The sequence below is a fragment of the Manis javanica genome, chromosome 3, assembly GCF_040802235.1.
Source record: "Manis javanica isolate MJ-LG chromosome 3, MJ_LKY, whole genome shotgun sequence".
NCBI classification, from domain to species: Eukaryota; Metazoa; Chordata; class Mammalia; order Pholidota; family Manidae; genus Manis; species Manis javanica.
This window is the reverse complement of record NC_133158.1, coordinates 118,906,427-118,933,395: the sequence shown is the minus strand read 5'-3', so window position 1 is coordinate 118,933,395 and position 26,969 is coordinate 118,906,427. Positions and strand designations below refer to the sequence as shown.

At 40.6% G+C, this 26,969-nt stretch overlaps 1 protein-coding gene across 23 annotated transcripts in view; it reads left to right on the top strand.

Annotated features, from left to right (window-relative positions):
• The window catches only part of LPP (LIM domain containing preferred translocation partner in lipoma), a 628,839-nt gene that overhangs the window by 151,761 nt on the left and 450,109 nt on the right, over nt 1-26,969 (top strand). For 16 of the 23 annotated variants that reach the window (XM_073231939.1, XM_073231925.1, XM_073231935.1 and 13 more), the window contains one exon: nt 3,397-3,460. The exons of the other annotated variants lie outside the window; for them this stretch is intronic. The gene's annotated coding sequence lies outside the window, so the exon portion shown is untranslated. The remainder of the gene's footprint in view (nt 1-3,396; nt 3,461-26,969) is intronic. 23 annotated transcript variants of the gene reach the window in all.

Here is a 26,969-nt window from a genome sequence, read left to right as displayed (position 1 = left end):
AAATTTATATGCTATGTAATATTTTTGCTTAGGATTCCTTAAGACTTTCGTTTAGTTTCTAGATTATAAATTCCATTAATAGAACCCTTACAAATATCACATTAAGAAGCTGAGCATTACCTTTAGACCAAAGCAATTTACTTTTAAAAAATCTGATTAATTTCAACACAATCAGCCAACATGTCAGGAGATCTCAGTGCCTCTGATAGACGCTGACAGGTGAGGAAATTAAAATCAGGGAGGGAAGCAATTAAAAGCTGGCAAACATTACTTTAATGAGACAACCAAATCATTCATATGCCATGGAATATGTTGTATTCTTGATAAGCATCTTGGTGTGGCCGGCATAAGAGTACATTTAAAAATATTGTGCATATGGGATTTGATGATGGGAGTGGTAGACATTCTGTGATTATTAGCTAATGCCTTTGGCCTAATCTAACATTTCAGTTGCTTTTGGGGACAGACTTCTTAATAATCACGTTTAAGATTATGACATTGTTTAATTTAAACAAATCTGAGTATAAGATTTAAGTAAATCAATAATTTAAAGAAGTCTTAGTAATTGTCTTCCCCTACCTCAACCACCACAGAAAACTTACTCAAATGCACAAAGTCTAGACAAATAATTCTTGGCCTTTTCACAGTGGTTTAGGGATAACCATGGTCAAGACCTGTGAAAAGAAAAAAGGAAGAATGTGTATTTCTTACAACTTCTACTTTAGAAGATTTGGGAATTGTAGTGCTCAGAGCAGAACCTAGGTATCAGTTCCCACTCAGGTTCTCTTTTCAATATAACACCCCTTATTCAGAACATCTGGGCCAAAGAGTTGACCCGTTTATTGGCTTAGTGAAAGTTTTAACAAGGCTCTGTCGTATTGCTCATTTGTACTATAATACTTGTAATGTCTTTACATTGGTCTTTTCCATTCTGGTGCCAGTTGGTTGGGATTTTTGTTTCTAATGTTAGGTTCATCATCCTGGGATTGTGCTACTTAAGAATTGTCCTGGGTTCCAGCGGTCGCTTCAAAGGATAACGATGGCTTGTGCAGACAGTGTCCAGCTTTCTCTGCTCCCTTCATGTCTGCTCTCTCATCTCTCACAAGAAAGTCCTTTCACTCTTTTCTGCGCCTTTCCTTATTCCCCATTATTTTTCTTCCCTCTCTCTTTTTTTCTGGGTTTCATTTTTTTCTCTCCTGCTTTTCCCAAAATAGAGTATAAATTACCAATTATTCTGTGACAGTCCCAACTACGTTTGGTGAGTCTGATTTTGCAGAGATTCAAGGTAGGTTGAAGTTTTCTAAATTCGAGGTTAATTATACAGGTTTCTTTATTTTTGGTTAAAATTGCTTCTGGAGATGAGAACATTTTTCTTGGGAGAGGATGGGTGGTTTGACGAAGGGTGCAGACCCGCCAGGGTCTGTGTCAGTAGTCATAAAATACAGAGGCAGCTAAGGTTAACCGGATTCGTTACTGAGAAGCTAGAGTGGGATTTGTTTTTCTAAGAGGCTTTTATGGGTCTAGTGAAGAATTGCAATGCTTTAAGAAATATCCAGGAGTTACTGAGGGCACATGGCGCCCAAACCAAGTGAAGAGGGCTGAACTTCTTACCTAGAAGGCATCAGCTTTTCTACTGCTTAAGATAAGACTTAACTAGTGAAAGCTGCTCATGAAAATTCAATGGTGCCAACTTCTGTTGTTTCTGTGGCTTGTGTTTTGATAGTTTGCAAGGATGTTGCATCTCTGAAACTGCACTGTGGAGAGGCTGAGAAAGTATTCATGGTAACCCTGCATGGAACACTCCATCTGCCTCAGCTTAGTAATGTGTCACCTTCTGGTTAGACCACAGATGTGAAGTTCTCTCTCCTTTCACTTGCTAGTGAGGCAGGACTCAATACTAAATGTGCTTTGCTGCCTTGACAATAGACTTTTATACAGTACATGCTCTTTTTCCTTTCTCTCCAAATAGTGCGCTCCCAAATGGGAGTCTGTATCTTGTAGATGAAGGGACCTTACTGGTTTTGGTATCAAGGTACAAAGTATAATTTTTAAATTCTCCATATTAACCATGTGATGTTTTGAAGTTTGATTTCCATATTGACACAATTGGTAAAGTTGGGTAGTGAAGCTGATTAATGTTTTCATTTTGGTGACATCTGACAAGACTTTCTTGTAGAACGTATCAACCATGTTCTGTTCTTCACCTGCTTTGAGTCCCAAATGAGAATGGGATATATGAATAAAACTTTCCAGAGTTCTCACATTTCTCAAATAAATGTTATCCATTGTATTAAATCCCCTTTTTCTGCTAGTCCTGTTGGAGCTCTGTCTCTGTGAGTGATAACCTTTAGAATGATCCATGATATACCTGCAGGTCATGTACCTAAAGCATTATCTCTTGTGTTTTGGGGTTGATTTAAAAACCTCTTGATTTTTAAATTTTGAGAAATTGTCTTTTGCAACAAAAGTTCTTTGTCTTGTTAGGTGAGGCCACATGAGATGGACAGAGACAAATAATGTGGTATTTTAAAACTAGGGACATGGATCAACGAAATACCCAAGAGATATTCTGTAGCATCATGTGTTTATAACTGCATTCTTTGATCATATAAGCATGGGCTCAGGAAGAAATGTTAATGTTTTAATGGTTTGCATACCACCATTGTCCATATCTATAGAAATGAAGTAATGGAGGAAAATCTTACGAGTTTCTCTGAGCTTTGGCTATGAAGTAGCTTTATAATCCTCATTTACATGTAAGGATTGGCACTCAGAGAGTTTAAGTAAATTGCCTATGGCCACTGGTAAGAGAAAGACAAGTCTGACTGGCTCTAAATCCCATGTGTTTTTTCCTCAGCCTCCTGTCAATCACATAGCTTGTTTTATTTTGTTATTCCTTCCTCCACCAAGTATAGTGGATCAAATTAGTGAGTTGTTGGTCTTTGTGCTTTTACAGCCTGATGTCCTAGAAGAGGCTAAGGTAAAAGGAAAGCCCCTGGCCTGGCAGGCAGAGCCTGACCTCGCACCCTGCCGTCCGTGTATGTACTGTGTGGTCTTTGGACACGTTACCTAGCTTTCCTGGACTTCAGTTTCCACATCTATATTATGAGGACAGTAGTACTCATTCACGTGGTATTTGTGAAGTTAATCGTGAGAGAGATGTTAGTTCCTTCTCCTTCTCCCTGTTGCTCTACCGGCTTCTATTTCCTCGCCTATGATGTGAGTAGAGTAATCTCTTCTTGTTCTTCACTGGGCTGTTCAGGGGTGAAAAGAGATAATGCACGTGAAAATGTTTTGCAAAACTGGAAACTGCTGTATAGATATAAGAGTTCATGGTGATTTATGAGTAAATAAAGCTTAGTCCCTAAGAGTAACTTTTACCTATTTCATTTGTAGACACTGGCTTTGCAGTTTGCTGACCTTTGTGTCCACTGACGGTTCCAGGAGTTAGCTGTTTGAGGTAGGAGATCAGCATCTTCATGTTGGTGAAATGATAATAAGCATCTTAGCCAATCATGTTCAAGGTTGATTTCACTCCCCACAGAAGAAATAACAGAGGTATTCCATGAACACAAAAACCTGAAAAATGGTCAATATTCGTGAACAGCCCTGCTTTTATGTCTTCTTGATTTGATTTTCCCTTTCAATTTCTAGCCCTTAAGGTATGATATCAAAAGCACAAAAATTCTGGGCAACACAGAAAATATTTACATTCCCATAATATATTGTGTACCAGGATATTTCTTATGTGTTATCTAATTGTATCCCAGCTAGTATGGGCAGGAGCCCTTTTTCTCCAGTTGCCAGGCCCTTGGTTGAGTGCAGTTCTCACTACACTGTGACCTGGCCAAATGGTACCAGTTGGGTCTGTCATTGTCTCTTTGTTGCCCCCCCTGCTCCCTGCCAAATCTCACAAAGACAGGATCCTAGGCTATACCAATAACAAAGCAACCATAAGAATACAGAAAATGAGATGGAGTCTTTTGAAACCCTGGACCCACTGTGCCTGTGTGCCCTTCTTCTGGGGAGCCAGGGTGAAGGAGTAGGCTTTTGGCCGAAGAATGCATTTGTCCTGAGTTGGAATATGTAGCCCAGTTTAAAAACTAAATAAATAAAGGAAGCATAGTAGTTGTAAAATTTGCAAAATGTGAGTTATCTCCTACAGCTGCCCAGCAGATAACCTGCACTTCCCAGTTAGCTCTGCTGTGTTCTATGTCATCTTTTAGAAGTTTTAGGCAAAAAAGAGGTGAAGCAGTCAATGGTGTTCCTAATTACAGGTTCTGAAGAATAGCAACTTGCTATTTGATATCAGCATTTAATATCAGTATCAGCATTTAAAGTACACATTTGTTCTGCTGAATATTTCAGTAATCCCTTTGTTATTTCCAAGATCTTGAACTGTAAACAAGACTTACTTACATAGACCTTTGAAGGAACTGGTTTGTTGGCACCACCCCGTATTTGTAGGAGTTTACAATTTAGAGCTGAGTGGAAATTATGGTGGTACATTAGCACAGTTTTTAATGCTAATATTCACCATATGCATCAAATAAGAACACAACATGTGCAAACAAGGTGGGTGATGTAGGGACTGTGAAACTCCTCTGTAGTTAGATCAGGTAGAACAGCCACTTGTGTTGTTGAGATTTTATTTTCATTTCTAGAGAAGAGAGGATTATAAAAAAAAAGCATCGAAAAATACAGGAATGACTTCTGCCCATTTTTGGCCCCCTTACAGTCCATAAAATTCCATAGCAAAACCTCCTTTTTCTAATATATTTCATGTATTTTCATGAATACATAAATATCAGCAAAGAATGTACTGTAGATATGTAATGTCATAGTTTTGGACAGCTCTAACAGGCACAGATCTACTTTATTCACTTAGAAGTTGTACTTATATTAACTTTTCTCCAAATGCCGGTTGTTAAATATTAATAGAATAAGCTTTGAAAAATGGTTAACCATGCCCCTCTCCTGTACTGAAACCCATTTTTTGAAACTACAAAGAGTTTAAGCAAGACTCAAAAGGTTATGAAAAATTGCTCTTGAGAAAGAGAGATTTCATCTCTATCCATCCATCCATCCATCCATCCATCCATCCATCCATCCATCCATCCATCCATCCATCCATCCATCCACCCATCTATACATGGGGGATGGTGAGAAGTAAAGGATAAAAACTTATCAAATAACCATTGGAAGGTGGAGAAGTAAATGTTCTGGGGGCATACTGTAGAAATACAAAATAATCTTGTGGTAATAACTGGTATCAGTGGCAGTAATGAAGAAAGAATAGCATTTTAAATAAATAATTAGACTTGACAGCAGATATGTCAACAGGTACCCACTTAATGAGTGTAATCATTGTTTTTCTCTGCTTTCAATGTTGATCTACTGACTGTGGTGTGTTCCCTGTTCCATTTCCAAACCAAATCTATTTAAAGCTGCACTTCATGGAATCTGAAATGGTATACTCTGTTTACTATTTAGAGCTGATACCCAGTGTTCTTTAATAGGCAAGATCTGTGCTTGAACAAGAACAGGCTTCTGGCCTCCTCTAGACTGTTGATTATCTCTGTTTTCCACAGGGTGATTCATTAGTAAGGATGAATAATACTGAATTAATTCTCCTGGACTTATCTATATTGCTAGAGTGAATTGTTTATTATAATTTACTGGACATAGCCCTAGTCTTCCTTAAATGAATCAGTTTTTGCTTTTTGAGGTGGAGGTAAAAGCAATAGTTATAAACAAATTCTTTTCTTGGTTACCTGGTTAGAATATCATTGTTTTGGGGAGTGAAGCAATGTGTTTTTTGCTGTATTATGTGAACCAGAAGCCATGAGATTCTAATTCTAATCACAGTGCTGGCTGTATCTCTTTGGCAAGTCACTTTCTCTCCAGGGTCCATTTCGGCATCTAACAACAGAGAGAGTTGAATCAGTTGATCATGGCATTACTTCTAGTCAAATGTACTATTATCTGTGATTTTATTTCTTAGTGATTCCTTTTTTACTCTGCTGCCACTTCTTCAAAGTCATAGGAAAGTCCTCTGACTGTTACAGAACCAATGTGTGAAAATAGCTGTTTTTCTATTGAACTTGCGTTTCCTTTACATACTAGAAGAGTGGTTAGTGATTTGAATGACATATATAGACAGTATGATATGACATTTCTGATTGGTCATCCCCTACCTCCAGCAACATTCAGTTTTTGGTTAGAAAGGAAAAAAAAAATCCTTCTTCCCCATGTTTTTCTATTCCATCTTCTGGGTTTCATTTTTACAGGATCTGGTAAACAGAGCCACTGATAACACTGAGGGGTTCTCTTCTGCTGTTTGACTTTTCCAGGCTGAATCACTGACCTGTAAGGAGTCACTGACCTGTAACCAGAGAACCTGAAGAACCAATCTTGCCATACTCTCTTTGCAGAGATGGAGATTTTGGGGGTCGGGGAGGGAATCCGATTTAGTCTCAGGTACTAGTGACAGATCCTGGCCTAGAATTCTTTCCTCCAGCTCCATAGTTATATCTCTGTTTTAGGAGAGAAGTCTCTTTCAATAAACTGTCCTTTCCCTTCCCACAAGTTAAAGGGCCCTTGTCTTTCAGACAAAACCAGTCTCAGTGTCAACACGAGGGCATAGCGTGCCCTTAAAACACAAATGGATTCCAGACATCTTCATTGATTCCATGGGCAGTGGAATAGAGGATTCTAGCTGGATTCTGCTCCCTGTGTTTATTGGGGGACTGTGGGTTCCTCTTTAGTCCTTTCTGTAAGAGATTACTTGACTTTGATATCCTCACTCTTTCGTCTACACGCTTCTTGCCCTTTTCTGATCCAGTGAATTATAGGAAGCTGAGGATGAGCTCCTAGTTGGCCTATGTATTGTGAATAGTTGGGAACATTAAGAACACAGATGAAAGATTGGTATGCAAGAGGACAGAAGAGTAACAGCCAACACAGGGAAATCTAGTTCAAGACCTGCAGTTCTCAAGTGCTGCGCTACACAAGATTAATAGCATCTCTCATTCTTTCCAGCCTTCTCTCTGCCTGCCTTGTTCTTGTGGGACTGGGCTGGGACAGGGCAACAGGTGGAGTGATTTTGCCAAAACCAAGCTCATACTTTCATGAGATTTGTAGGACCAGTGAAGAGAGTAGTGATTATCCATCAGTTAGAGGATAATTTAGAGGCCAGTGGATCTAAAAATTCCCTTGGGCCTCCTAATACTGAGATGTGGAGCATGGAAGTTTGTTTACTGAGTCTGAGTTTGAGTTTGAGTTCTGGCTCTAATTAATTTGACTTTGGTAAAGTCATGACTTTCCTCTGGGTCTCAGTTTCTCCATCTATGAGATGGGAAGAGATGACAGAGCCCCTCCAGCCCTGGGTGTCATGAGTCTTTGATTTGCGTCAGGTCACCTAGCAGGCTTGCAGTAGCACTGAATCTGGAATCCAGACCCTCTTTTCTGGTTTGGAATGCTCACCATGATAACTCCCATGGCTCTACTTTATATACAGTGTGTTTGCATCTCTCAGCCCCTTTCTATTAAGTAAACTTTTTTCTCCAGTTGACAGGTCTCTTCCTGTCAGGGACTTGCCTAAGGCAGTACTTCTTACTGTGTGTGTTTGGTTGTAGGGAAGAAGATTATAGAGTACTTGGGAACTTAGATGAGTCAATGAAATAGTTAGAAAATATACATCTCTGTAGGATATTGTCTATGACTTCAGGAGGTTCCTAGACCCACACTGGTACTAGGTTAAGCAAAAGATGTTTTCCAGTGAGGCGAGTCTGAGATGACATTTGGGCAACATACATTTTCTGTTGCTGTTGGATTTTTCCCACAGTTCACCTACTGTTCTTGTGAGTGTCAGCCTCATTTATGAGTGTGACTGTGGACATTTATATGTCTCAAACTGTTGAGTGATATTTTAATATTGAAACTCCTATTCTTCTCACTTCCCTCACTCAAATTACTTTCAACCCAAAATCTGCTAACTGCTAGCCATTTTAATACATTATTTCACTTGATTTCATAAAATAGAAAATTATTTGTTTCATTTGTCATACAAAGAAACTGAGCTCAGAGAGGTTGAGTAGTTTACCCAAAGTCACGCAGCTAATAACTAACAATGCCTTCAGAAATCATACTGAATATAAAGACAATGAAACAGTACTATAAACTGTAAGAAGTCCCTGGCAGAAAATAATCAGTGGACTCTAGAGGAGTACAGTGAATGTGTGCTGTGTGCTATGGGAGTTCAGAGAGGGACACATCACATAATCCTGAATCATTTATGTGATTATTCATTAATTAAATGCTTATCTGGCACCTTGGGGCAGAATAAGAAAGGTTGGACAATTATATAAAATGCATTATAAATAACTCATATTTTTCCTTTTTTTTTTCTTCAAGCTTCTATAAGCTTAGATAGGGGAACTGAGATGGTCTCAATTTCTCCATTTTGTAGTGAGGTGAGGAGGAGACAAAGAGCACCTAGGGTCATAGTGCTGTGATGGTACTGTATGTTACCAACTGAATTGGAGTTTCAGTGCTTTGGGGAATCCATTTGTTGTTTTCTCCCTGTTATATTAAGTGTGGGATTTTTAATAGAGATAGACTTATGACCATGCATAGCTCAGCACAAATGCAGATGTAAGCAGCTAGGATTTGGATCCTGCCAAGATGTAATGATTGCCACATGTGTGAAGCTAATGCTCAGCACTTGGTGACCCAGCAGGAGCCCTGAGAGTGAAAGCCAGTGTCAGAGGTGGAAGAGGCCTGAGAGATCACCAGGGACAGTGCCTTCACCTCACAGATGGGGAAACAGAGGCAGAATAAGAACTGGACTTCATACCAGCACTCTTTAGTAATATCTACTTAGATTTTCTGCCTTCCACCTGCTTATTACTCACAGTGAGAAGCTTGATAGGCAGAAATACCTGGACTGTGAATTCAGCATTATTAGCTATGCCATCCTGGATATACTATTTGATTTCCTTGGGTCTCAGTTTTGTTGTCTGTAAAGTGGAAATGATACCCTGGTGACAGGACTGTTGTGAGAATAGGTGAAATGCCAGTGTGCTGTTCAATACACATGTTAACATAATTAATAATCCTCATCATAGCCTACCGAGACAGGCACAGTGGTCCTATTTTTATAGATTCTGTTAATCTCTTGTATAGATTCTTAAGTTTGTTTTGATACTTTCCCAGTCTTTGCTTCTGAGAGTTTTGTCTGAAGACCAGGAACGCTCAGTATCACCTGGAAGCTTGTTAGAAATGCAGACCTCAGGCCACACTCCTGGCCCCTTGAGTCAGAATCTGAATTTTAACTAGATGCCAGGTAACTTATACACTCAGTAGAGTCTGGGAAGCATTGTCCGAAGTCTGAGGACTGGATTCAGTGAGGAGCGCACCGCCAGGATTCTCAGGGCTGCCTTACCAAGCCTAGGGAGAGGGGAGGGAGCCCCGTGGGGTCACTTCCTGGGAAGAATGGGAGGTGATGGAAGGATCCACCAGGCTTTATCTTTTCAACGCCCTTCATTTCCTCAGAAGTACTATTCACCGGGGGTCAGACTGGGATTAGATCGTGTCTTCTTCCAAAGTCCATGTTCTTTTCATTAAACTATGATGTCTCAGGCAAGAGGAATGCCAGGCTATGTGTGTGATAACTCTTCATTCCCCATAGTGCGAATATTTCCACACTGGCTGTTTTACTCTATTACTCAATTCCTAGAGGGGGAGAATTAAAAAAAAAAAAATTAAAAAGCTTGAGTTGAAAGCCAGGATCCTGCAGCTTAATCAGTTATTTTCATTTTTTAATGAGGGTGACTATTGTGAAATAAGTAATTATTAATTACTCCAAACTAATGAAATATTTTAGTTTCTTTGCTAAAAAAACATATGGAAGCTAAAAGAAAGCATATGGGTGTTTTTTGGGAAGCATATTGGTGAATGGACAAATTATAGTGGTGCCAATATATGCCTTTGCTGTCTGGCTGGGGCCATCACTGCATGTGCTGGCATCTGAGTCCTCGTGTGTTTAAAGGGATTAAAAAAATCCCATCTGATGTGGGCCTTGGGTTGCCTCAGGAGTTACACAGTTCTGTCTCATACATTTTACTGCCATGCTTTCACTCTGACATTCCTGGTTGAGTGTCATTCAGTATAAAACCATTGCTTTAAGTGGCTGCCATGCTCTCTTTCCAGATGTCTCTCGTCCGTTGCAGTAGACTCAGTGGGCCTGCCCAGCTGATGGCTGTGTATTGAGACTCTGTCCATCTGACAGTTTCCCACAGTGGTAAAAAGTCCCTTTTAGACTGTAGAACTGGACTGCCTTGGACTCTCTGTGAGACCCTGGGCCAGCCATTGACTGACTCTCTGCACTACAGATTTCTTCCTAGTAAACTTGGAGGGATAATACTAGTGCTCCTCAGCCCACAGGCATGGCTCTTTGTCCAGCATGTAGTACATGCCTGTTGCTCCTCCTCTCCTTTCCTTTATGTCCGTTCTCTTGCTACATACTTTGCCAGTTTGATGAACGACTCGATGGATTTGGGGGTCGTTGACACTCTTCTGACTGCTCTGGAGATCGCACACAAGGCTTGGGATGATGAGAGGCAGCATTCTATGTTTGAGAAAGTACTTGGCCAAGTGTCAGAAAACTGAGGTTTCAGACCTCCCTGACTTAATAAGCATTTACTTAGCACTTACCAAGCAAGGTGGCTTGCTAAGAAATTGACGGAGGGAGCTGGCAGATTTGTGGAGGTGAGTTTGATTCAGCGCCAGCTAAGACTCAGTGTGATATTTGAGCTCAGTAATTATACTTTGTCAGGAGAGTATTTGGGGAACTCATTCTGCCTGTGTGTTTCTTACAGAATTAGGGACTGGTGTTGGTTTTGAAAGGTGATTAAATGGACTGTGATGGGATATTACAGGGATCAGAGGGGAAATCTCTGGAAGGCAGCTTGAGACAAGACCCATGTCCAGACAAGTGGGCTTGATAACAAAGAGCAGTTGAGAAAAATCACGTCTTTTCTGATGGGACTCAGTTTACTCATCTGCAAAATGTGAGCTTTGGACAAGCTGGTTCTCAAGGAGCATTAAGAACTCCAACCGAAATTCTGCAAAATCTCCTACCCTGTAGCCAGATGAGCCATTTAGTTAAACCCTGGCAGCTGATAGTGGCAGCAGAGCAGAGCCCAGAGCTCAGGTGTTCTGCTCCCTATTTCTGTGCTCTTCCTACTACCCAAAAATCGTATCACAATGATGGGTGGGTGGGGTGACTATTATTATTCCAGCCTTTAATGTATGAGGCACAAAATGTTAAAATGACCTGGGACATAAAACAAGTAAGTCATTGAACCATCTCTGATACCAAAGACTCTTCTGCTGCAGAGGGCTAGTGCTTGTAAAATGTCACCTCCTTCCATTTTGCCTGTGTGGACCTTGCCGTCCTGCCTGAAGGACCATCACATAGTCCTTCTTTTAAGAAAGCCATCTTTCTCCATCCCTTGGCTCTGAAATACAGTCTAAGCCTTGGACTCTGTTTATAATTAAACTTTATTTTATGCCACCATCTTGTCTTGTGTCCTCTCACCACCTACGCCCACACACACAGATTATCAGGGTTCTGAATCTAAGGACTATTCATGATTCTCTGAACTCCCTTTAGCTCCTGGCACAGTGCCCTAGACTTTATGCTTAATAAGGAGATGCATAACTGTTGTTCAACAGTTTTTCCCTACACTTGTTGCTTGTTTTTAAGATGGCTATGAGACTTACAGGATATAGAATTTCAGAACCAGGAAGGAAGTTAAAAGCAATGTGTCTTGTTGAGCCCCCTCCCAGGCTACAAATGATTTATACCACTTTACCTGCCCAGTTAGTGGCAGGTCTGAGAATGGTGCCCCCATCTGACTAAGCAGCAGAGGGATGAGTGGGGCTGAAGCTCCTGTTCCGCACGCAGCCACTGTGGCTGGGCTTTCTCCTTTTTGTGAAGACCACCGGGAATGAAGGTGGGACGCATGCTGCCGCTGTGTGAAACAGATGGAAACAAGCAGATGCTTACTGGGTATCTACTGAGGGACAGGTGCTTTCACATAGCTTAGCCTGGTCAGTCATCATAAACTAGGATTCCCACTCCCGGGTGAAGGAGACAAGCTGTAACCAGGACATTTGGCAAAATCCTTCCCCATAAACTCTGAAGGTTGCATCATAGAGGATAGGTGTTTTCCCCCTAGAACGTGGGCGTCGGGCTCTATGCATTGGCACATATAACTGTTCCAAGGGTCACTGATGGTGAAGACAAGTGAAAGGAAGCAGAGGTTGTGATCAGGACTGAGATGCGGGGTGGGGAGCTGGTGTCCACTAGTGAATAAGCCCTCCATGCTCTCCCCCACACATGCTTCTCTGAGGCTTTGGGGAACTTGGACTTTAGTGCATCACACTTGAGTGTTTGTCGTTTTGGCTTGAACTTGCTCCTTTTACATCCTATTCCCTCCCCTCCCCTAGCTGCCACTGAGTAAGGTTTTCTCCCTCCCGTTCACTCTCCTTCTCCCCAGTCTTCCTCCTCCTGAGTCAACCCTGGGTGGCCCAAGGTCCTGAAGGCTGTCCAGTGGCAGTGTCCTGTGTACTGGGCTGTGAAAATGCTGGCAGGGAAGACGATACGCAGACTTGTTAAATACACAGTAAAAATAGCTTATGATCTATGGACTGGGTATTAAGCAAGACGATATTAACGAGGTCTGAGTGCTGTTCTGCAGTGGCGGCTGCACAGCCTGTTGGCCGCTTCTCCTCCCTGCCTCTGGCTGCTCGCAAGCGGTGTTTCATGGTGCTCCTCGGGCTCTGTTTAAATCAGCTATTTTCTGAAGGAGTCCCTGACATTCCCCACAATAGAAACCATTGATGTGGTCACATTAGTGCCTCTTCAGGAGCTGTGTGACTGGTGAGCCCCTGGTTGTCACTTGAAAACTACTGGAACTTTAGGAGCAAGAAGGCTTTTAGATATCCTCTACTCATTTGATGGGTGAGGATACTACTCCCACTGAGGGACAGTGACTTGCTCAAGGGCACACATTGAAGTAGGGACAGGGCTGAGACAGGAGCTCAGCTTTCCTGATTTCCATCCCCTAATGTCCCAACTGTGCCACACTTACCCCTTCCTGAGGGCCCTTTTCAGCCCAGAAGGCTGAGGATGGAGATGAGCCAGGCCTGGGACATCAGTGTCCCTAGGAATGGGCAGAGGAGGTGAAGAAAGGAAAAGAAACTCAGTGCAGAGGAAGGAATGAGAAGCTGAGGGGGAGTTATGCATAGTGTGGGGGACATAGATGCCCAGGGTAAATGCCTGAGGTGCCTCTCGGCAATGCCCATCCATGAGACTCTTTCTTATCAGATGCCACAGGGTGATTCATTGAGAAGTAGATGCTTAAAGGGGCAGGGGAAAAATCATGGCATGTTCTCTATTGCTCAGAACCTTTTCCTGACCTCATGTAAGATGTCACATAAAACTACCATACAAGCTATCGTGAGCACCATTTTTTTTTTTTTTTGCTACTTTATTATATAGTGTTCAGTGTTTTTTGAAGAGTTCATATGTGAAATGCTGTCTCCTTCACAAGATTACAGGGTCATAGAGGATAGAAATTGTAACCTAGATAGACATTTCTCCTTTCCCCTTTCAATCATGGCACCTGGCATAGACCAAAATCACATATAATGAACATCTAAGTTTTTGTTGAATTGAGCGTAGTTTGATTCAGATGGCCTCTTAAATTTTTATTAGTTGATAGTGAAATTTGGCAAATTATGATTTTGGGGAAGAGTATTCTCACCAACTTGGATTCTATAAGATTTCTCATATGTTCTTAATTTTTATAAAACCTGGTATGCTGTCCAGTATTATCCTAATTTTACAGTAGGGAAATGAAAGTCAAGGGACCTGCTCAAATTAATTTTAAGTAATAAGTGATGGAGATTTGATTTGTGTCTGGGTCTTCTGCCTTCAAATATTATAATGTTACTTCTGCTCTTCCCCATTACTTATGGAAAGGGTTTTACACAGATAGTGGTTCAAGGCACCTCCAATCTTTTATGGTTATAACCAGTCCCCTTAAAATTTGGGAAAATAATTATGAGGACTCAGGGTCAAACAATGATATATTAATGTTCTTTGGATAACATTTTAGCTGATTTTTTTTCACTAAGTGAAGGGAAATATAGTACATCTCTATTATTTGGATTTGCTTAGTTATGAAGTAAACTTTGGATACATCCAGATTATAGGGAAGGCCTTTTTTCCTAAATGAATGTCTAATTTGGCTAAAAACAAAATTAAACCTTTTTTTGTTTATTCTGATTACAAAGGAAAGATGCAGGATTTTTAATGCTGCTGCTAAAGCCTAGATTTTGGTTGATGGTAATGTTTTGTAGTTTGTTCAGTATTTGGCATATTCATTAAATGGTATCCATTATACTTCTCCAGTTTTTATAGGATTTGATGCATTTGATTGGTAACATTCTGTATCTTTTCTGGAAAATTATGAATGTGGAACAGTCTTCTTTTTTCTAATGTATATAGTTAGGAAGAATATTGTTGCCTAATTTAAATTTCAGTATGAGGCAAAGCTTATTTGTAGTGAATATAATATCTTGATATATATATAGATCTCATGTTTTCTTTTTGTATTTAACTTTGCAGGTGTTTAAGGAGGAGAATGAGTTGAATAATAATGGTATAATGTCCAGAGAGAAAGTTGACTACATAAGACAGATTTGCTTATGGGCTTGTTATTGTATTTATTATTATTATTATTATTTTTATTAAGGTATCATTGATATACACTATTATGAAGGTTTCACATAAAAAACATTGTGGTTTCTACATTCACCCATATTATCAAGTACCCCCGTACCCCACTGAAGTCACTGTCCATCAGTGTAGTAAGATGCCACAGAGTCACTACTTGTCTTCTTTGTGCTACACTATCTTCCCCGTGACCCACACACACCATATGCACTAATCATAACACCCCTCAATCCCCTTCTCCCTTCCTGCCCATTCACCCTCCCCCTGCCTCCCCTTTGGTAACCTCTCGTCCCATCTTGGAGTCTGTGAGTCTGCTGCTGTTTTGTTTCTTCAGTTTTGCTTCATTGTTACACTCCACAAATGAGGAAAATCATTTGGTACTTGTCTTTCTCTGCCGGGCTTATTTCACTGAGCATAATACCCTCTAGCTCCACCCATGTTGTTGCAAATGGTAGGATTTGTTTTCTTCTTATGGCTGAATAGTATTCCATTTTGTATATATGTACCACAACTTCTTTATCCATTCATCTACTGATGGACACTTAGGTTGCTTCCATATCTTGGCTATTGTAAATAGTGCTGCAATAAACATAGGGATGTATATGTCTTTTTGAATCTGAGAAGTTGCTTTATTTGAGTAAATTCCTAGGAGTGGAATTCCTGGGTCAAATCGTATTTCTGTTTCTAGTTTTTTGAGGATCCTCCATATTGCTTTCCACAATGATTGAATTAATTTACATTTCCACCAGCAGTGTAGGACAGTTCCCCTTTATCCACATTCTTGCCAGCATTTGTTAGTTTTTTGGATGTTGGCCATCCTAACTGGTGTGAGGTGATATCTCATTGTGGTTTTAATTTTCATTTCCCTGATAATTAGCGATGTAGAGCATCTTTTCATGTGCCTGTTGGCCATCTGAATTTCCTCTTTGGAGAATTGTCTGTTTATATCCTCCACCCATTTTTTAATCAGGTTATTTGCTTTCTGGGTGTTGAGGTGTGTCAGTTCTTTATATATTTTTGATGTTAACCCCTTGTCGGATATGTTGTTTACAAATACATTCTCCTATACTGTAGGGTGCCTTTTTGTTCTGCTGATGTGTCCTTTGTGAAACAGAAGCTTTTTAGCTTGATGTAGTCCCATTTGTTCATTTTTGCTTTTGTTTCCCTTGCCCAAGGAGATGCATTCAGGAAAAAGTTGCTCATATTTATATTCAAGGAATTTTTGCCTATGTTTTCTTCTGAGAGTTTTATGGTTTCATGACCTACATTCAGGTCTTTGATCCATTTTGAGTTTACTTTTGTATATGGGGATAAGCAATAATCCAGTTTCATTCTCTTAACATGTAGTTGTCCAGTTATGCCAACACCAGTTGTTGAAGAGGTTGTCATTTCCCCATCATATATCTATGGCTCTTTTATCATATATTAATTGACCATATATGCTTGGGTTTTGTATCTGGGCTCTCTATTCTGTTCCATTGATCTATGGGTCTGTTCTTGTGCCACTACCAAATTGTCTTGATTATTATGGCTTTGTAGTAGAGCTTGAAGTCCAAGAGCATAATCCCCCAGCTTTATTCTTCCTTCTCAGGATTGCTTTGGCTATTCAGGGTCTTTTGTGGTTCCAAATGAATTTTAGAACTATTTTCTCTACTTTGTTGAAGAATGCCATTGGCATTTTGATAGGGATTGCATTGAATCTGTAGATTGCTTTAGGCAGGATGGCCATTTTGACAATATTGATTCTTCCTATCCATGAGAATGGGATGTATTTCCATTTATTGGCATCTTCTTTAATTTCTCTCATGAGTGTCTTGTAGTTTTCAGGGTATAGATCTTTCACTTCATTAGGTTTATTCCCAGGTATTTTATTCTTTTTGATGGAATTGTGAATGGAATTGTGTTCTTGATTTCTCTTTCTGCTAGTTTATCATTAGTATATAGGAATGCAACAGATTTCTGTGTATTAATTTTATATCCTGCAACTTTGCTGAATTCAATTATTAGTTCTAGTAGTTTTGGGGTGGATTCTTTAGGGTTTTCTATGTACAATATCATGTTATCTGCAGACAGTGACAGTTTAACTTCTTCCTTACCAATCTGGATTCCTTTTATTTCTTTTTGTTGTCTGATTGCCATGGCTGGAACCTCCAGAACTGTGTTGAGTAAAAGTGGGGAGAGTGGGCATCCTTGTCTTTTTCCTGATTTTAAAGGAACTGTTGCTGTATTTTATGTGTGTGTGTGGGTGTGTGCATGTGTGTGATTACCTCATGGTATATAAAGTTGTTTATACTATGAAAGTACATAATAACTTTTGAATTACCAATGGAAAAATTGAATTAAAAACTTGTGGGATAAATCTTTTATCTTACCTAAACTTGTAGGTAAAAGGAAAATACAGAAACCTGTATTGTTTGGTGTTAGAAGGAAATCAAACATTATATTTTTTTTTGACAAGAAAGTTTACCTTGGGAGTCTGAATATTCTTGCAACCTTTCTAAACTTCTTAAGCCCTCACTGATGTGCATACTTTAAATCAATTAATTCAATTGGTTGGTATAATTTGAACAAAGACTTAGGGAACATTTTGTTACTATAAGCAATGTACATACATACCAAATAAAGAAAGAAAAGGAGTAAAAAAGAAAAAGCACTTTGCACCTTTCTTGCATGTTTGAAACTGTCTGCCTTTAGAATTGCATAAGTGTTTGTCTGTTTCTCTAAATAGATTGGGAACACCCTGTAGAAAAAAGGAATTTTTTATGTATGTTTGTGGCAGTGATTTTGTGAATTCAGGCTCAGTAAATTAAAACAACTTTTACAGTGTCCTTTGGCTGGAGTTGACAGGCTTCTCTTTAGAAGTCATCCTGTTTGAAATCCCTCTACTTCATAGACTTTCTGTGGAATGAAGAAACATTGTCCATCTGCCTACTTACAAGAAAAATGGATAGTTTGGGAGTATAATAGCCTGTTTACATACTGACCCAAACTGTCACTGTATGAAAAGGTTTCGTATACTCTAAAATGTTACAGAGCTAGGAAAAATATATACATGGAATATGCAGAGTGCATATATGTGTGTATGTGTATATATATATATGTGTATATATGTATGAATAATCTGTTCCTTGTCACAATATTTAACCCAATGTGCTATTTACAGTAATGAATCAAAATGTCAGTTTTTAAAAATATGAAGTGTCAAAGTGTTCCCACATAGCGGGAAAGTTTGATGTGACAGTTTGTTAATCATGTGACTATTACATCAAACATGTCTCACAGTGTTTTTTGCTCAGTGCTCTTTCCTCTGGGCTCTTCACACTTCTTTAGTAAATTCCTAGTTCAAGTTACTAACCCAAGAGCCCATGTAGGTTACGTGTCTCCCACACCTCACATGGATGCTGCTATGTTTTTCTGTACTTAAACCTGACTGACTTTCACATCATTTTAGAGTGTACAGATTTTTGTGCCTGACACATTTATGTGTTGTACCTAAAAAAGAAAATTCTCCTAGTGTAATTTTGTTAATTTCCCTGCAGAACCATCATGTGAAATGTTGATATATAGAATGGATGTTTTGTGTTTCTGCTAGTTGGGTTTCCCAAGCCATAACTTAGCCGTCCTTATGTGCTGTTGGCCTACTCTTGAACCTTGGGCACATTTTAAATTTGGCTTGGCACGTTGATTATACTGACTTCTCCAGCCCACTAAAGGGACAGAATCATAGAACATAAATATTTTATATTTTAGAAAAGCAACACGGCTTCTTTCAGGTCAGTCTGTGGCTGTGCTACTTACTAGCTCTGTGTCCAGGGACCACACTTGGTCTTTGGGCCTCAGTTTCTTCTGTAGAATTGTTGAGGCTGAAATTAGATTAGATTGGTACGTTCATGCTTCAACCAGCCCCAGGATTCTGGGTGAAGCTATAGCTTCAGATGATTGGGTGCAGGGCCAGGGGTGAGGACTCTGGGTCCTTCTACTTGAGCAGTTCCATCCTCCAATTTATTGTGATTTAGCTTAATATACTATTTCATTAAATAAGGGTTCCAATGCTTAAACGACTGAGTTATTTACCTGTTGGCAACCACTCTCCTAGAGATTCTAGAGTCAGCATTCCCTGACTCTGGCTCGTTTCCTGGGAGTCCTCAGTGGGCAGCCACACCAACAGGTTTGGGTGCTCCAGCCTCGGGCTCTGCCTATGCATCTGTGAGACCTCTCTGGACGTGCTCCCAGCAGCAAAGGATTCTCCATACTGAGACTTGAGGGAAGGGCCACTAACTGAGATCACATCTATGTCTGATTTTAATCCTTGCATCTTTTTAGTCATATTAAATGTAGTTTCCAGTTTGGCACAGTCTCGGGTCTACGAAGACCATTATTTAGAATGAGTACAGACAGAGGAAGATACAGACATTTGGCAGGTGCTTCATCTGTTTCAGGTCAAGGATATGAATGTTACTTCTGAAGTTAGAGAGTTTCAGCTAGTCAAGGGAGGGTGGGCACCCTAACTTGAGTTTTTAAATTATTCATTACTTTTTCCTCCTTTCCACCCTGTATACATGCAACCACCACCACTTTGACCCATACATGAATACATGTGTGTATTCCCCCAGAATGGCAGGGCAGGAAAATAAAAAGTTGTGAATCAGCAAATCAAAGCAAAGACTGTAAGTATGACAAATGATCAGGGCTATGACTTAGTAAAACTCTAGGGAAGGCTTTAAGTATGAACATAATAAAATCAAATTAGAGAAAATATTTCCCATAGGTTAAAAAAATATTCTAAAAATGGGAGAGAAGAAGAATGTCTATTTTGCCAATGCAGAGTATCATTTTAAGAGTTCCTCAGGAATCAAAGTGCAGGATTAGTTTGAGTTCTCTCTTGTAGTAGCTGAAATCCTAAAAGGAGAGAATGGTCAAGTCTACAGTTTTGTGTCTGACACTTTCTTATAGAGAAATACTCCTCTGGTAACAAATCTCAGAGAAATGGTGTGAGGCCAGAAGCAGCAGCTGAGTGCCAGGATGGAATGTTCTTCTCTTGAGTCGCTTACCATCTGGGGGTGCATCTGGGTTTATAAGGGTGGGAGATTGATGATCCAAGGTACATGTATAGGATAACTAGAAAAAACCTAGAAGTGATTTCTGGTTCATTCCCTGAAGAAATGGTGAGACGCAGCAAAAATTCTGAACAGATATTGAACTCTAGAGATGAAGTTTTGAATCAACCAGGGAACATACTGTGTATAGGTTTGGTCACAGTAGAAAAGCATAATGGATTGTTGGGAGGGAGGGGATGACGTGAGGACAAACCAACGCAAAAAGGAAAACTTTTCTATCTGTTTAGTTGATTTCCTTTGGCGCTGGCTCCCTTCAGCCTCCTTTCCCTCCAAGTTGGAGTGTAAGGACCTTGAGTTCAGAGTCTTGTCTGTCTTTTTTGTTTCCCAGTTGCCTTAAGTCATGCCTAGCTAGCTCAATATAGATATTTATATTTGTATGTAAATGGATGAGTGATACTGTAAGGTAGCATTATTGAGGGAAGAAAGATGACATAAATCTGGAAAATTTGGACCTGGTCACTTCTAAACTCCCTGGGACTTTTACTAAATCCCCTCTGAGTTAGGCATTATTCTGAGCATTTTGCATCATTAATTAATTTAATCCTCACCACAACCCTCTGAGGAGGATATGCTATTCCCACCAGTTCACAGATGAAAAATTGAGAACCAGAGACTGCACCCAACTTGTTTGAGGTCACATGGTTCATAAAGGGTAAAGCCAGAACTTGAACTCAGGTAGTCTGGCTCCAGAAGCTATTCTCTTACCTGCTAAGCCGCATTGTCTCTGTACAGTGAGTGTAATACCTGCCTGTTCTACCGCCCAGCATGTGGTGAGGCTGAAACAAGATCATAGGTAGGGAAGTATTGGGGAAAGGTAGAACCAGCTGGGGAAGGTGAGACAGCACACATGTAAATATAATTTAAAACAAAGCAGAAAGTTACTGAGAAAATTCAGAAAAGAAAAAAGAACCATCACTTACAACTGGAGTGGAGGGCAGGGAATTAAGGAAGGCTTTGTGGGCAAAGTAATATCTGGGTAGGCTTTGAATGAGTGGGATTTTGATAAAGGGAGATGCTTTCTAGGGAGATAGGATGAGCTATGGACTGAGGTACCAGTGTATGGGGTAGTGAAAATGAAGGTGTTAGTTCATTGACTGATGATTAATTTAGTGGATCCTTTCCAAAACACTGAACTGAGGAAGGGGAATGGAAGGGGGCAGTGGAGGGAGGGGAGCAAACAGTGAGTGGGGAGATGCGTGGAAGACCGTAACAAAAAATCTTTACTATTTGCACAGTCTTTCTGGGAGTCAACTCTAGGTACAAAGATGACCCCTGCCTTACCTCTATCCTACTTTGGCTCAATATTTCCTCATGCATGGTCCACTCTGAAAAGAATGGTTGCCTAAACCTGGAAAATGCTGATACTCTGGCGCCCTCTCAGGTGATGACGATGTACATTAACATGCTGGGTTGAGCTTGCTAGGACTGCAGTTAGCTTACTTCATTGCACTCAACAACTTTTATTTTTTACCTTGAGCAGCCCTGGGATATCCTCTAGAGGACATACTTAAGAGCTCCTGCAGCCAACCTGCTGGACTGGTCTGGGACCACCTTCCAAAAGATCATCTAAGAGTAAAACTAGATCCATTCTCATGGCAGCCAGAGGTCCCATTCTGAAAGAAGTCAGAGCACCTTTGCCTGTAGAAATTGTTGTGTGTCATTTAGAAAGAAAGCATTGTTCAAGGTTAACTTGAGAATGTGCAGCCTCTCTGAAAAAAGTGAGAGTGAGAAGCAGGAAGTGAAGGAGACTTAGTTCTTGAAATGGAATGTGCCTAAGTGTGAGAGTCACCAACCGCAGGACCTCCCCTAGCAGGCTGCCTGCAAACATTTTATGAGAAAACATCACTAACGTCAGTAGCTTATCAACTAGCTCCAGAGGGGTGCCCACTGCCTGCTGCATTCTCTCACCTGCATTGGCCTGAAAGGGACAGAAAGTCAGCAGACTGCACTGAGTGTCCGTCAGACACAGCATTAAGAACAGTTACATAAAACTACCTCACTTAATCTGCTCAACAATCCACCTAGGCCAGCAGTATTCATCTCTTCTTTTACAGATAAGGATTCTGGATCCCAGGGTGGCTCATAGTGCTGAAGAAATCGTGGTGTTTTACATCTTGGACCTTTGCCATGTTCCTTTCCCTCCTTGTTTGTCCCATGAGCTTGTGCTCCTCCAGCTTGTAAAAGAGGTTCTCCTCTGAAGAGTCTCTGAAACCCAAGTGACCTCTTGTCCTAAATTGCATGGTGATCTGGTTCCTTCTGTCTACATGCTTTCTCTCACAATTCAGGACTGGAGTCTGAGTGACTGGAGAGCCCACAGGCCTGTGTCGCACCGTGCTGCCTACAGTCGGCATGCTCTGCAGTGTGACTTCATGGTGACTTTTTAGATCTAGTCCTTTGAGGGACACTGCCTCTCCAGTCCATTGTGCTAGACCAGCTTTGATGACATATTTTGCAAAGCTTTCTGGATTCTGGGACTTCTTATTTTTAATGCCATCTCCCCCAACCCCTTCCTGGAACCCACCTGTTACCCTCTTGTTCTTTGCTCTAGTCCTACATTAACTTTCAACTAACGCTTTTTAGACTTGCGATGCGCTGGAATCGACTGGGAAATTTCACCCTCAGAGAGATTATGGCCCAGGAGGGCTGAGAACATAGTTTGGGAGAATTTGTATTTCCGATAAGCAACTAGATGATTCTGAAACTGTCTGTTTGTGGGCTCACTTTGATTAGTGTGCCTTTAAAGTACAGTTCAAGACCCCTGTTTTCCAGGAAATTTAACTGTCTTAACCCAAAGTGGTTTCTTTCTTCCTTTCTGTCTCTTCCTCCCTCCCTCCCTTTTCTCTCTTTATCTCTTTACTTTTCTTTTATATTCTCATGGAACCAATCTGATGCTCTGTCTAAATTAGATAACTTTTCATTCATGTAATTCTCAGGAGCCCCTAATGGACTTATTGACTTTTTGTATCTGGTTAAACATTTTAGAAATGAGATACTTTGTATAAACAAATACAAGTCTGGATGGGGAACCTCAGATCCTGAATTCACATATTGTCATAGCGTCTTACAAGTTGTGTGTTTTGGGGCAAATCAGCTCTTGTGGACTTGAGTTTTCTCATCTCTAAAATAATTATCCATTTCCTCCTGCTGCAAAAGCTCATGGAAAAGATCAAATGAGCCAGTGGGTATGTAAAGTACTATACAAATGCAATGTTGTTCACAGCAAATTATCACTGGTGTTTTATAGAGTTGATTCACTTACAATATCATTAATGATGAGGCATGAAGGAAATGATATTGGATCAATGAAATGTGGAGTAGAGAGGGTGGGGCTGAAGGGATGTGGAGATTTCAGGAAAGCTCTTAAGCCAGGAAATGATTCTCACACCAACAGTTACGAGCCTTTGCTCAGGTCAGAAAAGCAAGGTACATTTATACTGTACTTCTTCTTCACATAGACCATGATCAGGATTGTGAAAATTGTGTTCATATTCTGAACTTCATGTGTAAACTTCAGAAAATCAATGGAATATTAGTAGTGGTTGTCATTTAGGGTTTGTAGGGTGATTGCTAGTGTATAAATTTATAAATCCTTAAATCTTTGTTTTCTATAACAAGAATACCTAAAAAAGGAAATGCCGTTTCTAGGTTTTCTAAGAAGGCATATCCCTTCCTTCTGTGCCTACTAGGCAAAACCTAGCCCTAGCACTGAGGAATTAAAATATGGTTAAATGTACTTTCTTATTTTGCAGAGTTTACAATCTAATGGGAGACATAGGCACATAAAGAACTAGCTGTTTTATAAAGCAGAGTGACCTGGGTGACAGAGGAGAGGTACCTGGTACCTGCTGTGGGAACCTGGAGGAGGATTTCAGCAGGGTGTGGCCTGCGAAGGGACTTCCTGAAGGAGGTGGTGTTCGAGCACACCTTTAAAAATTGCAAGGATTTCAGCAAATAAACTTTAGTTTGGAATAAGCCAGATGAAAAGGCTGTGTGTTGGTATTCCAGACATTTCTTTCAGTGTGCCATCACCAAGGTTGTGGGAGAAGTATCAGTGCACAGAAATATGAAAATACCTCCTTTGAAGACACTCTGCTGCTATTCTTGTCCACCTGACTACACTTGTTTTATTTCCTTTAGAACATTTGTTCCCTCCTTTAAAGATTACTCTTTTCTGCCCTTTCTCTGCTTGGGCTGTCTTTCCTGGTCGTTACACTCTCTCTCTTGCAAAGTTGGCTCACCCTCATTACCATATGCTTTTGGACCACCTCTTTCTCTTGTCACCAAATATCTTAAAACCCCCATCCATCCTTTACTCCTTGGCTCTTATTTTGATTTGCAGCATCAGTAGCCTTGTTTTTATTTCCCTGTATTGATTACATTGGCGTGTTTGCAGTAGGAAAAGACAGTGACTGTCTCTTCTCCAGACTCTTAATCATTAAGCCCACAGTGCCAATTCTAGTCAGTCCTTACATGCGTACAGTGCCTATGGTGGCTGAGAGAAGGTAAGGTCACAGTGAAAGCAAACAAGTTGTTACAGTCAGTTGGAACATCGGGTGTCAGGCTTGTCTGAGAATGCATTGTAGACTTTACATTCTGTGGCCCCCATGTTAGAAGCTTTTGATGTTCAGAGCCTTATATTTTGATGCTTTTAATAATGGAATATAAGTTTACATCAACTGAATCCAGGCAATTTCACCATCCACTACATTATTAATTCCAGATGGGAAATTTCATTAGAGCTCAAATTCTGTTTGAGGCCCAACTGTTTCTTAAATTATTATTACAATTATTATCTACTAATTTTTTTACAACTGATGGGAAGGGCAATTTAACAGCTGTGTGATTAGCAGGGCATGAAATTAAAAGTGTTTTGCACAAAATCAAGAGATTGTTTACTACAGAATTCCTCATCCGAGAATTACGAATCATTAAGATTGGCCACAAGATGCTCTCTTTCACCATTGAAGTTCGATTTTTCACATCCAATTCTTTGCTAAAAGGCCTCTAACCTTTTCTGGAAAGAAAATGCTGACTAAATCCTCCCAAAGCATTTCTATAATGTTAACAGTCAAGGTAACAACTACATTTCTGTCGTTCACAAAATAACAGTCCAACTAGAAGTTCAGTCCCACTGCCCTCAGCAAAGAAGTTCCAGTTTGAAGAGGTCAGGTAAGTTAGACAAGGCTTCAGTCTGAGCAGTGGCTTGATCTTCCTCTCTCCAACTCCAAGAGTCACTTTTCCAAGAATGCAGGTGCAGGTGCCAAGAATGTGATGTTTATATTCACATTTTCCTTTGCTTGTATGGTGTCACTTCTTGGGCCGTTTTGCAAAAACCCCTCCTCTGACTGGGTTACAGAAACTGCCCCATTCCACTTCCTTTGTGTAGGATGTCTGCAGGCCTTTGCAGAAGCAATAGAGCTCTGTGGCCGAGCACATTAGCCGGAGTCTCTTTGTTGAAGTTCGAAGCCAGTTCTTCTGTTTTCCTGGGCGAGTTGCATGAGATCTCTGCAGTTCACTGGCTCCATCCCCTTATCGAATGGAGGAAACAACAATGCCTACTTCGAAGGTTACTTGGAGTATTGTACCTGGATACCTGGAAAATCTTTAAAGCTCTGCCTGACTTATAGCTAATGCTCAGTTAATGTTAGCTGCCTCCATTTTTTAAAGGCAAAGTATGTGTGTTCTTTGATCTGGGTTCTGAATGCTGGGTAGAAATTGACCTGATAGAAAAGGGGAAAAGATTTTCCAGGTTAAGTGAAGGGTGTGAGCTGCCCTTGATTTTTTTTTTTACACCCCCTCATGCTACCCTCTGGCTGCCCGCCAGGCCCTGTGGAGCTGTTACTGCAGGTGGGACCTCAGTTGGAAATTCAGTGAGTGTGTGAGTGAGGCTTTTGTGGTCTCTGGGTTATGTATAAAATACACACAGAGGAGCCAGTCCCATGGCACATTCTAGCAAATGTCTTTTAAAGAGGCTTTGCTTTTATGTGAAGGTGTGAGAGGGGAAGGATAGGAAAGACAGCGCAGGAAATGTGAATGGCTATCGAGGGGTTACAGGGAGGGCTATTCAGTGCTCCTGATCATTTTCAGATCACTTTTAGGAGTGATATGAATGCTTTTGCTTCTTCTTTCTCTTTTAGTGTCAAAGTGTCACTTTTTTTTTCCTTATCTCTTCTTTTTTTTCTAGGACCCAGTATTAAAATCACTCTCATCTTGTGCCCTTAAAAATGAATGTGGGTGGGATTAGGCAAGAGAATATTTCCTGGATTACATTACATGCTGGGCAATGGTTCTGGGCATTTCAGTACTTCTCCTGCAGAGGACCACCACAAGAGTCGGGGTGCCACCAGCAGCCCTGTGGTGGCCGGTGACTGGGTTCCAGCACCGCGGTTGCCCTGCCTCGCTCTCTGCCATGTCAAGGTGGTTTTAAATTTACGGTCACTTTTTTAAGTGACCTGGTGAGGCCCCATAATGTGCATGTTTCTGCCCAAACATTACATGGCATGGTTGCAAAATAACAAGACGTGTTTTAGCCAACACCCTGGAGCATGTACTTGCCAGGAGTAGAGTTATCCAAGCAGTGCTCTTTGTGGGGGTGGCATTCCGGCACAGGGAGCATTTGTTCCTGTGAGTTGCTGCCATTGCTCAAAACATCCTTGGAATTGCCTTCACAGATAATGATAAGCCATCCTCCCCACCCCTGAAAAAAAAAAGGAAAAAAGAAAAGGTCACAGAATCGTAAGATGTGAGACCATGAAATCCACTTACTTTTTTCTGCATGTGAGAAAATGATGGCCCCAAGACAAACATTGATGTGTACAGGGGAGTCTGCCCCTTAGATGGGGGAAGCATCAATGCTCACCTTGCTAGCTCCCTGCCTGTTATTTTCTCATTGTCTCCCTACCTTAAGTAAAATTGATTCTGAGTTAAGCCTATAATTAGAAAGAAAGAGAGAAAGAGGGGATTAAAGTTCCCCTTGGCATTGCCTAATACCACAGAATGTATCTGTAGCATAGGGAAAACTCATCACTCTAGGAATAAGGCTC